Below are 13,258 nucleotides of genomic sequence, written 5' to 3' on the forward strand. Positions count from 1 at the left end.
GGCAAATGCCCTTTCTGAGACACCACACAACGTGTCCATCCAGGATCTCACCAAGTAAGAGCGTGAAATGGACAGGACAAGGAAACAGTCACACCTGAGTCCTCCCACTTACTGCAACCCCCCCCTTCAGGCACAAATGTGAAGCTCTTGATCAAAGCTACAAGAGACACAAACGGGATGGGATGGGCCACCATCACTACGCGGTCTAAACAAGATCCAGGCCACTGATCACACTCACTTCCCTGGCACAGCAGAGCCGCATGACAGATGGTGCTGCTTTGATTTTAATTTTAAATGGAAAAAAAGTTTAAAAATTACCCCTTGGAGTCAGGGGGTCTGGGACCCCCTGCTGTCAGCAGCAATGGGAAGCACAATACTATATCCCAGCAGGAAATCTTCATTCCTGATGACAGACACATCTGTGGGGCTGGTCTGGACCGTCCCACGTCACAGTGCCACTTTGGCATGTGAGGAAACTGGGGGATGAAGTTTTCCTTCTGACTGAGGCAGATTAAATACAGCTGCTTTGAGAACCAATTAAGAGACTGCATTTCATTCTCCACATGTCAGAGCCGAAAACCTTGTGCTCTGAAGTTTGAAGCGCATCATTTTCAAATAAAGAAGCAGCAGGAACCAGTCCACATGCATTAAAAATGGATCATATTTTGCTCAGATTTCTAGACCAGGTGTTTTTCTTACAGGCCTCCACATGCACTCTTAATTGATGATGGTGTTTGGAGAACATACACACCAAGAAATGGAGGAAGGAGACAGGGAGAAGGGAATGAGTATTCACCCCAGCACGTGTTGAATCAGCAGTAAAATAGGCATTTTCCTGTGAAATGAGCAAAAGCTATGGAATTAGAAGAATGTTCACCGTTTACAGAACATACCATCCAGTGCTGATGACAGAGGAAGGAATGTAAGAGGATTCCACTGGCAATGCCACACCCTGGGAACTGGCCATCTCTTGAGGTGTCTGTCTGCTTAAGTTCTTTCTCAGACAGTAAACTCTTACCCACAGTGCCTGCTGAACAGGCAGAGTCAGCCTGATTCCATTATGTTAAAACCTGCTGCGTGGTGAGAGAAAATTAGGTCTTCTAAAAAGAGAAAGGACCCGGAGTCCGAAGTCGTGGGTTCTAGTCCTGCTGCTTCCTATTCCTCGCACAGATACCTTTCCCTGAGCTTCATCTATGAAAGAGAAGTCTGGTTCTCTGCCTTAGCAGCATTAACGGCAGGTCATTGTTCCATTCAGCGACTGACTGAATGGCTGAGAACACTACCGCGGGGGGGGGGGGAGACGAAATGACAGTGCACAGACAGGTGCCACAGCACCTGCTGGAGAGGCCATGCCTAGAGCCAGCCAGGCAGAGCCAGGAAAGCTTGGCCCTGGAGGTGAGCATCTACAGGAAGGGGGTCAAGCGGCTGAAGAGGAGGAGGGAAGGTAAAGCAGAGCCCCAGGCATGCAGAACGGAGAAGAGAGCCTTAGGGAGGTGGAAGGACCACAGAACGCTGCCTACTACAGATCCCTGCCGACGGGCATTGGGAAAAAGGGACGTTAACCAACGTGCACCGTTAAGCTCCTCTGGGTCAGGTGCCGTGTACCTTGCGTGCACTTTTCCCTTCAAATCTCAGAATCCTATGAAATAACTGTAATTAGCTCCTTTCGTTTCCGGTAAGAAAACTAAGGTTTAGAGCGTAAGTGTCCCAGCTGAGTTGAAGGATCTGACCCTAAGTTAGTCCAGCTCCAAGACCACGTTCTTCCTGCTCCACAGCCGCCCTTCTGAAACCCTGAGAAGCAAATTATGAGGTAGGTTCCCCAGACTGTAAGCACTGGGTAAATACTTAGTACAGCAATAAGCATTTGTGACTAAAGTTCCTGAGGGAGTAATAAGCGTGACTGCTGATGAGCTCAGCCACCAGGGGCAGCTTTATCACTAGCAGGATTTATGTTTATTGAATTTGCTCGATTTATTAGGTGAAAGAGATCAAATTGCTTAATGTCCAATTAAATTGTACTTGTTGAGGACAGGGAAGTAATGAAGTCTAACGTCCTGGCAGGGGCTACGTTCTGCGGGACTCCTGTAAATATTAAGGCTCTAAGGAAACTCACCGGCTGCAGACGAGTCAAGTTCCCCCAGCCCCCCCCTTCATCTAATGCTGTCCTCCCAATTCAGCCATTCCCCGCGTTTTCAATCACATTGCTCATGCTGCAGCCAGACTCTAACTGGAGAGAGAGATTTGTTGGGTATGAATGCCAAAAAATGGAGGCTCCATTTAGAAATCCATTTCTAAAACCTGGATTCAAAATTTAAACACTTATAATGGCATTAAATTATGCCACACATGAAAACCTTAAGATACTGATTGATAACTTACGGATTTCTTATTAAGGACTGCATGAAAGGTCTTCCCCATTTCTAAATAAACAGGGCTTTGGAAATAAAACATTATGTCTTGCATTCAGGCAATCTCAGAGGAATTTAGGAATGAGGTAACTTCTAATATTTGATAAGAGACAAGACTGGACAATACAGTAAACAAGGAAATAGGAAAGTTCAACATGTTAATTTTCTAAACAAATCTACTTATTTTTCTAACTGCAGGGACAGATAAACAGTTTCATTTCCTCCTTTCCTACTCTTTAAGTACCTCTGAAGTGACAATCTGAGCAGCCAACAATCAGGAAAAATAAATATTACATGTAACGAATACATTTTTTTTCTCGTATGATGTTTCTTGCATCAACCAAGAATTATTTTAAAATCTGAGCTATGTGTGTGCTTAAGAATGAAAAGGAGGTTGCACACACAGGGAATATACTAAATGCCACTGACTTGTTCACTATATAATGCTTGATTTCATGTCATGTGACTTTAACCCCAATTTGAAAAAAATGTTGAGAAACAAAAAAGTGTGTTCTTTAAACTGGTATTCATTTAATCTTTCTATTTTTAATTGGTAAAATAAGAAAACAAGACTAGCTGATTTCTAAGATTCTTTCTAGCTTACATATTCTACAATTCTAAGTAGAAAATATTTACTGTTAGGCTGCAAAATACTGAGAAGACAACAGGGTCATTGAAACGTGCGACTTCAATATGAGGTAATCGCCGCTAGGTGGCGCTACTGCTTTTAGGTGGTGCTCAGCTGGGTGTTTCCACAAGACTGACAATAGTGGAACTGAACACAACTTACAGTGCATTGACATTCTAACCTGTAAGGATAATCTAACACTCATTCATTTTTCTGCTTAGGAAACTGAGGTCCAGAGAAATTTAATGATATTCCAAAGGTCAAGTCAGGATAAATTCTCAAAACATTGTTTTCTTTTAATAAAAAAAAAACCAGTATTAAAATATAAGGGTAAAAATAAGTGTATTTTCAAGTATCTTAACCTTGCTCATTTTAAGTTTGGAAGCTGTTCAAAACTCTCCTGATTAATATTCAGAAGTACAGATCCCAAGGTTATGAAACAAAGATATACTGCCTAATCATTTGAAAAGCAAGTTCTAGGTAATTAATGGAATATTCAGGTCACACTAAACATAATAAATTATTCATAAATGTGTATTCCATTTAGTTATAGGAAATAAGATAAAGCTGCAAAGCAAAACTAAGCTATTTTAAGATCTGTACCTCTGTTTTATGATTTTCTCACATGTTGCTACTTATCTTAATGCGAAGTGACTCTTCTTACCTTCCCCTCTGCATCTACTCAGGATCAGATACAGTCCTAGGAGCTCTCCCCCCAGCAGTGACTTCTCTGGCTACACTGGTAGCCATTCTGCCAAAGGCACTGATAGATTATGATGTGCATGGTAACTTCTAAGGTTGAACAGCGCACAACCAGCACAACTGTTCATAACTGTTCTGTTTGCTGTTGAGACCTGAAGCTCAGAAGGGAGCATAGGAGGAGGCCTTGGTGTGCCCAGAAGCCTCCCCAGGAGCTACTCTTTTGAAATTTGCTTCTTAAAGACACGGCCACTGATGCTGAGCAGAACAGTTACCACCCTAGCTTCTGCTGCGTGCAGACTGATGTCAGCATGCTTCCCGAGCACTTTCTAGATGCTTTCCTCCCAATCCTAGGAGGTACAATCCGTCTGTTGCACGAAGGGAGAGGAGATAAACTTTCTTTCCTTCAACCTTCCTCTGCCAGGCATGCCTGCTCTAGCCACGGAGTTGGCATTTAAAAGGCATGGCAGCCAGGGTCTTTGTTCTAGCCACAGTTGTCTTATAAAGTCAATTAAGAAAAAGGTCAAAATACATACAATGTTATTTGAATTCAAAACCTCAAACACAGAACAGGACTTTAAGCAATTACATCCAGTGAGTTTTTTCACAGCCCCACTCAGTTCATTTTCTTACAGTCCATTTCAACTAGTATTGAAGAGGGAAAAAAAATCCTATTAGCAAAGCTTACTTTAAAAATGTGAAAGTAAAATTTTCCCTAAAGAGCAAATCAAGGTAAAATGGAAAAGGCATTTCTAGAAAATGGAATGCCTACTCATAATCTCTGATCTCAATGTAGAAAGTTCAAAGTGCTAAAATTTTATTTGAAATCAGTTAGATTGCTTGTTAATGAAAAATAGTGTTGCTTTTGGTGATCAGATTCACATGCATGGTGTTCATTTCACATGCATGTCTTAATGCCTCTACTCTGGCTCTAAACTAAATTCTAATAGGAATCAGGGCAATTATAATCACAATGAAAGTTATTCTCTAGTCAGAATATTTTATATAACAGACTATGGCCAAATACCTTCTTAGCACTTCAGTGCAGAGCTCTTAGGAAAGTAAGACACCCCAAAGTCCACGTTGTACACACTCGAAGACCTCAGATGGCCATCTTTCCATCAAATTCCCCTCCCATTTAACTGTTCTGTAATTGTTGTTAAGGCCAGCTGGTCCTCCCCAGCTGCCAGTACAAACCCTCGCTGACTCACGCCAACTCCAGGGAACTGAGTTTGGGAACTGCGGCCGGTCCCAGGACCCTCCTCCCATGTTCTGTCGCCAACAGTTTAGCAGGAAAGGAAAAGTCTCCCCCTCAGAGTTTTTTCCCCCCTTTTAAACTTTACTTACTCTGAGACAAAAACATGTTTCCTTTTCTAGTATGTTTCTAATGCATGACTACAATATGATCATAACCTGAACATGACTTGTTCATTGCTTTCTCTTTCTCTAGTGCACCTGCCAAACACAAGGTTGTTTTAAAATAAAAAACCCATTTCAGCTTCATTTCTAGTGTTCTTCCTCTGATGCACAGGCCCTGTTTTCGTCCCTGGCCTCTGTGTCACACGTTCCTGTTTATTTACTCCCTTTCACAGTCCAGGATCTCGTTCCCGGATTGGAAAAAGAGGCCCTGACCTGCGGCAACAGCGCTGTCCGGCTGGGGCCCTTGATCGAGCGTTCAGCAACCCACCTCCTCCCTGCCCTTCTCCAGCGTACATCTGGGGAAGGAGAAGGAACAACGTTAAGCTCCAAACTGAAAATACAGGCCTTTCCTTAAGTGTGCGTTTGTATGGGGCGGTAGTGGGAGTTGGAGAAGGTCCACAAAAATGCAAATATTTTCTTAAACTAGTTCTCGACCTTTTTTCCAATCCCAGCTGTGATGGCTGGTTTCATGTGCTGACGAGGCTAAGCCACGGGGTGCCCAGATGTAGTTGGTCAAACCTTATTTCGGGTATTTCTGTATGGGATTAACATTTACATTGGTGGACCTGAGTAAAGCAAAGGACCCTCCATTATGTGAGTGGGCCTCCTTCAGTGGGCCGATGGCCTGATTAGGACAGGAAGACTGGCCCTCCTCTGAGAAAGAGAATTCCACTGCCCATCGCCTTCAGACTCCGGACTTCATCTACAGAACTGGCTCTTCCTGCCTGATGGCTTTGGACCTGGAACTTCGGCTCTCCTTGGGCCTCCACACCATCAGCCCACCCTGCAGGTTCTGAGTTTACCAGCTTCTATAATCACAAGAGTCAATTCCTTATTACGAATGAATGAATCAGTCAGTCAGTGTCTCTCTCTCTCCTACTGGTTCTGTTTTTCGGGAGAACCCTGACTACTACACTAGCCTGCCTTCCTGGGACAGGGGAAGTTGGGCGTCAGGGTGGTGGCGAATCTCGGTAAAGTGAAAACATCCCTTTAGAAGGCACCTGATTCTTGAGGGGAGTTCTGTGTAGTCAGAGAAAAGCTTTTATTAACTTTGTCTGCCCTGTTGTTCCCTTGAAAGTCACTGCAATGGATGACAATGATTATAAAAACAACCTGCACGAGAAACACCTGGGGTCCCCTGTTACCATGGAAACAGTAGCCTGTGCTTTTTGTACCACACAAGGCTACTCAGACTCACACTGAGTATACAAGGCCCACATCCCGGTCTTAATCTCTAATAAACTGACAATCCCAGTCGTGAATCTTGCCGCCCTGTAACCCCAGGTGGCCTAAGATGGTAACTGTGCTACAGAGATAATGTTGTACAGTAACTTTAGAATTTTAATACTTCTCTATTACAGTTGCAGAGTGAGGGTTTTTTTTTGTTGTTATTTCATATGTTTACACTGTTTAGGAGGATTGTGGCCTAGAGAATCTGACAGGCCTGGTGACTGAAATATCTAGGATTCTATGTTCTGAGAATTAAGACAATTTGATTAGGTTGGTAAATAGTATTCACATTTGTTAGGGAATTCAGTTTGTTGCATTTTAAGTCTGATTTATTAAATTTATAAGAGCTGCTTAACTACTTAAGAAGAAAATGCTTATTAGGATTGTGACCTGCCCTTTCAGGTATATTAAGTGCCTGAGAGAAAATGAAGTACATAAAACTTATAAACTGGAGGCCCAAGTGTCAGAGATTTAATTAACAGAGTTTTGATATAGAACAACTCAAGGAAAGTTTAATCTGTTCCTAGAGATATATAAACACTAATCACAAAATAAAAATTGATCTTATTTTATATAAAGGGATTGCACTTAGAATGACAAAACGTTTCAGCTGAACTTAGGTAAATCCAGGTTTTAACAATGACACATCGAATTCATTGAATGTACATTTAAACCCAACAAGCTTGAGGCCTCCCTCATCATCTTTGACTCCTGCCTCCTTTCCTAGAGACTTCTGGTGCATAGAGCCAGGTAGCAGTGGGGAAGAATCATCAGCTCAACCATTTCCTGGAACACGATTTGATTTATCATCACCGCTAACACCCAGGAAGCATTTACTATCTATCTGGCATCTCATACATTATCAAATTTTTACCCTTCAAACAATCCGAGGCAGATGTTGCTGCTCCTGCCATTTCACAAATGAGGAAACTAACGTAACGAGCACATTAAATCCCAAGGTTTTATGTGCATAATTCACCACTAAATTTTATTTTGCAATAATCCTTTCCTAGTTAAAAAAAAAAGTATTTTTACTCTTTTGGGGGAGGAGTAATGGGTAGCCTTCTAAATAAATAAAAAGTATCTTCCAATAAGAAACATGTAAACTACTCACCTCCATTCCATGTGGTATCTAATTCAACCTAGTTCCACGGATACCAAGAATCCTATCCCAGAGAACTGGACCAGTTACCACTGAGTACACTCTGCACATACTGTGTATACATATGGTGGTCACTCAATTTAGGAGGCCTCTTACATCTTTCTAGTTGGATTTAAATTCTCCACTATAGTTTATTGACAGCTACAGTTCTCTTTAATCACATAATCAGGATCTCTGATTACAATGATAAATGCTTTCATACTCAGAAGAGAGTATTAATTACCCTAACCTCAAAAGAGTTCTCATCTTTGGATAAAGGAAACTGAAGTAACTTGTCCAGCGCAACTGACAGAAGCAGTGCCAAAAGTGGGACGCGATCACTGGATGGCTTAAACCAAGGCGGCGACCACTCACTGTGCCTCGCATGTAGGATGTTCCAAAGTTATTATTAACATTCTTTGGAAACACAGTTCTTGGAAAAGCCTTTAAACCATGACTGATGAAAGGCCTTTTGCAACCACTGCCCAATTACAATATTTTTTCAAGTTTAGTCCACAAGTCAAATCCCTGTCTTCCTTCACACCTCCAAGCGTATTATGCAACTTCTTACCCTGAGACTTTTGGGAACGTGTAGGAGCCATGCATGGACATGGGAGAAATCACTAGCTCAACTGTTCAAACACAGATTCCAGATTCTTTCACTCTTGAGAAACCATATGAAAAAACAGGAAGGTAGATAAGTTATTAGGAAGTACTAAAAATTCTGTCATAGAAAATGATGAATTTATTAAGTAAGGATATCATTTGAACATTTAAATAAGAAAATATTGGGGAATGAACTTCTAATTTAGCAATACAACATAATTGTGTATTATGTTCTACAGAATTGTACATACAAACTGTATGTTCTAAAATTTACTGCCTAGATATTACATAGTAGGTGTTTCAAGCAAATAATGAAATGAAGGAATACTCAAATAATTTAACTGAAACTGAAAACAGATAAACTAGAAATAATTTAGACTGCATTTTAGACATGGTTCTTACCCCTAACAGCACCTTGCATTTAAGTTTACTAAACATGTTTTTGACTTAAAAAAATTTAGACATAAATCTGTATCATGATCTATACAATTCTCTACTGACAGGATTGACTTCAAATTTTTCTTATGCTGTAGGGATTATTCTTTCCCTTCTTGGCACTCAAGCACAAGGATAATCCGTATTCCTAGAACCAGAATTTTTGAATCAAATCTGTATCTTCAAACTGCTCTTACAGCAAAACTGAGAAAACCCATGCCTCTGCATTTTGATCAACAGCAGTGTTTTATAAGACTTTTTAAACATTTGCCAGTTTCTTTTGTGGCATTTCAGTTTCCTTGGAGATTTTTTTTTAAACTCCACTCACCTTTCTACGCCTGACTTTCATGAAGAGTACTTCAGAGGTTAAGACACCTGCGATGCAATACATTATATCAACCAATAGGTGGCCCTCTAGCAACACACACTCTCCCGTCAAAATTTCTGAACTTCAAAGTTTTAGATCAAGACTTTACCAACTCTTAATGTTCAGTTTTCTCACAATAAGTCTAATTATTTCAATAATTTACCTAACAGAACTCTGCTTATTTTAACAAGATAACCATAGACACTGGGATCCCTGGATACTTAAGATTCCAGTGTTCAAATGTGTCTAATTTTCTTTCATTTGCAGGTCAATAGGTTTTTTATTTCCATGAGATAATAGCATCCTATATATCTTGTAATCCAGAGGTATATTTTTCCAGAAAATTAAAGTTTATACTTTTAAGAGCAGCAATAAATGACAACATGAAAAATTCATTTGAGATCAGTGATAGGCATCACCAGGAGTTTAACTTACTGAAAATCACTGACTTTGCTTTAATCCATTAATTCATCAAGTATATACTGTTACCTATTATGCCCTCCACTGTGCTTGGCTGTGATACAGAGGGGATGAGACTCCACTTCTAACTTGGCTTTCTGCCTGGCTCTAAGGCTGCAGTTTCTTTCTTCTCTAAGCACACAATGCATAAGGAAATTGAAAAAAAAAATCTCAGATTTTTTCACTTTGCTACTTTTATATCCTAAGGGATAATATTCATCGAAGATGTGCTTTGAGACCATGGGCAGAACAAGGACTGAAGTTGAGAGTACAGACGCTGGAGCCAGGGAGCCTGGATTTGCACCTGCCACTTCCTGGTATCTGACCCGGGCAGGTAATGTAATCTTCTGTGTCTCAGTTCCTCTCCACCCAAAAGGAGGTAATTATACACCCACCTCACAGGACAGCCTGCAGAATTAAATATCTTAATGGATGGAAAGCACTTTGAACAGTGCCTGGCGCTACACTATACACATGTCAGCTAACTTCATTTTTCACTAGTCAGAAGAACTCGTTATTTCCAGTGAAGTCCAGCTTTTAGGGTGCTCCTACCCCTAGAATTTCCTTCTAGCATGGCACTGAAAATTTTCAGAAAGATCAATGACTACCCTTCCTTGTTCATAATATGAATACAAGGGGGTCCTTCCAAAGCAGTTCAGCCTCCTCACCCCAAGAAAAGAATACATTTTAAGAACGGGCAAGATGAGAGGGTATCGAGAGGGGTCGGAGAGGAAGAGAGGCCAGGGCAGGAATAAGAGAAAGTCCAGAGGTCGAGGAGGGGGAGGCTGTCAACACGCGGCCACTGCAACCAACTCCCTGCAGCACCGCCCACGGCCACCTGAAATCTTCTCTCCACGCCTGGTGTCTGGCCTCCCAGACTTTAGCTGAGAATTCAGAGGGGACCCTGAGCAACCCCCAAAATACACTGAGTTGTACAACTAGGCAGTTCTCCTCGTGTAACATTACTCTGACACGATCCATCTCCCTCCACTTGCTTCCCCTCCATGTGGTACCAATCTGTGAGTTGCCATCTAGCTTCAGAGAACACTACTGAAGGGGCCATTCCCACCGCCTCCAACTGCCAGTGGTCTCAGATGCAACTGCTGCCTTAGCAAGAATTAGTGCCCGTGACCTATTGGACCAGAAGTGTGAAAGCCTGTTCCGGAGCCAAAGCTTTACTTTACACTGCACTTTAATGCTTGAAGCTGATGACAAGTGCTGCGATTTATTCCTCAAATTCCTCCAGCACTGTTTCCATCAGTAACTAATTGTTCCCCAAAGCAGCGCTGCACTCCTAGAGAAGCTGGAAGGTTCAGTGCCTGACCGGCTGGGGTGCATCCAATGCTTTCATTAACAAACAGACAATGTGGTCCTTTCTCAACGAGCACATATCTCTGAACAGCAGCACTGAAAAGGTTCACTGGCAGAAATTATGAGCAAATCAATTTTAAAATTCACACATTCTTTGCTTCCTCTTTGAAAAATTAATAACGGCATTAAAGCCGGTTTTTAACATGATCAGGCTGAATGCTGTTAGGTGTCTCTAGAATCTTGCCAGTTGTGGTCCGAAGACCAGCAGCTGCTGCATCACCTTGGGACTTGCTAGGAATGCAGAATTTTGCCCACCTCGACCCCCCACCACCTAGAACCAGAATTTGGTTTTTTGATAAGATCACCAGGTAACTGATGTGCCCATTAATGTGTATGAAGCAGTGGTCTAGAAGGGAAAGTTTTCTATGAGGACAGTTATTTCTGCATTTGTCTATCCTTTAATCCTTAATTCATGTTCAGATGCTATTAGGTAACTGTGTATTTTATAAGAACCCTGGATTTCAGTTTTGTCTGAAAATGTATTTGATCTGAGTCACCTAGCAGCTACAGCATTCAGTGCTAAAATCTTCTGAATGCTTACCAAGTGTCAAGGGCTAGGCCATGTGTTCATGCATTCACTTATTTAATTCTTACAACCCTGTGAGGCAGGTGACTTTAGTTTCATTTGAGGAAACTGAGGCACGGGGAGACAAAGGAACAAGGTTATGTAGCTAAGAAGTTGCCAAACCAGGATTCACACCCAGGCAGCCTGGTTCCAGAGCCCCTGTGCCACGCCCCCTGCTCTGACTCTCTCACTTGCTGTACGCCAGCGGAGAGCGCTCGGCGGGCGATGGTTTGGCATGAGAAAAGTATCAGGTACTAAGCAAGGAAATGCCAGCTAATCACAGGGCCTCTGGAAAAACTGTTTAACTTGGCTGTGGACTTCCCCCTGGATTCAGAGTAGAGTACCCCTAAGTCTAGCTGGAGGTCCGTAATTTTAGGGGTATAAAAGAAATACTCCTTCTGGGTTAACTACTTCCTATAGTCTAATGGAAACAGAACAGTGGTTTTCAACATGTGTTCCCTGGAACCCTGGGGTCCTTTACAGACACCTCAATAGCCTAACCAGTTGGCAAGCTTAGTTGACTGGTGAAACAAAGGATTTAGAATATACATAAACTCAGTTGATAAAGCAGTGGCAGGGTTTGAGAGGAGTGACTTGAATTTTGAAGGAAGTTCTACCATGGGTAAAATGCTATTAAACAGCATTGTTTTGCAAAAGAAGAATCATTTGAGGTGGCAAAGTTCACTGCTGTCATATTTTAAGAAACTGTCACAGTCACCCCACCTCCAGCAACCATCAACCTGATCAGTCAGCAGCCATGAACAACGAAGCAGGACCCTCCACCAGCAAATGACAACCTGCTGAAGCCTCAGGTGAAGGCTAGCGTTTTTGAGCAGTACGGGTATTTTTAAATTACAGTATGGACATTGGTTTTTTAAGACACAATGCTATTGCACACTCTTAACAGACTACAGTACAGTGTAAATATAACTTTTGTATGCTGTGGTCAACCAAAACGATTCGGGTGACTTGCTTTATTGCAATATTTGCTTTACGTAGTGGTCTGGAACTGAATCCATAATATCTCCAAGGTATGCCTGTGTATCTTTAAAACAGGGTCTGCACAGCCACTTAAAACTTACCATCTTTCATTGGTTCTAAGATGCCCTAGATGGTAAAATATGTCCTGATGTAAGTGGAAAAAGGGCTTGTGGCCATTGATAGATGCTATCAGTTATAAGACAGCCCCAATTTCAGAGATGATGAGTAAAACAAAAAACAAAGTGTGCCTTAGATCAATGATACGGATTTCAGCTTTAAATATTCTCTTAAATATAAATATATAATAACAATTAATGTGTAGAAAAAAGGCTTGGATGAAAAAACAAACTGGTAAGAGCGAACATCTTTAGTGAGTGGAATTCCCTTGTGATGGGGCAGGTAGGGAGAGGGGAACATAACGTCTTTGATTAATTCTTCAGAAGGAGTATATATTTTAAAAAAAATTAAACAATAAGAACTACGTAAATAGAAAGGTTTGAGGTATTCGAGGATCATGAGAAGATGACTCAAGCCCTCTTGTATCTGCTTCCTTCAGATTTCGCCTTCCTCTCCTTGTGTGTACCTCACTCCTTGTGTTCCTGCTCTACCCACATCCTCCCAACAACCCAACAAGACATACACCTCTGTCTTACAAATGAGCTGCACTGAGTGAGATGATTTTTCCCCTCTGACTCAGGCAGCTGCTGGGGGCAGTTCTGAATTCCAGACCCAGCCGCCTGGCGGCAGAATCTGCCCTCTTTCCATTTCTGAGCTACCATCATTACCATCTATATCTTTATGTCTTTGCTCTTTATCCTGTGCTGTTCCTTTTCCTTTGATAGTATTTCAAATTATTTTCTTTTTTCTGCTCCATTGGTTTTAAGTTATGTCCAAGCTAAATAGCCAACTTATTAAGTAACTTGAAAACTGCATTCTAATTGACCATCAA

General features: G+C 41.6%; 1 protein-coding gene across 9 annotated transcripts in view; it reads right to left on the reverse strand.

Annotated features, from left to right (window-relative positions):
• Positions 1 to 13,258, reverse strand: part of LTBP1 (latent transforming growth factor beta binding protein 1) — a 371,985-nt gene that overhangs the window by 9,309 nt on the left and 349,418 nt on the right. The window lies entirely within an intron of this gene.

The sequence above is a fragment of the Vicugna pacos genome, chromosome 15, assembly GCF_048564905.1.
Source record: "Vicugna pacos chromosome 15, VicPac4, whole genome shotgun sequence".
In the NCBI taxonomy this organism is placed as follows: domain Eukaryota; kingdom Metazoa; phylum Chordata; class Mammalia; order Artiodactyla; family Camelidae; genus Vicugna; species Vicugna pacos.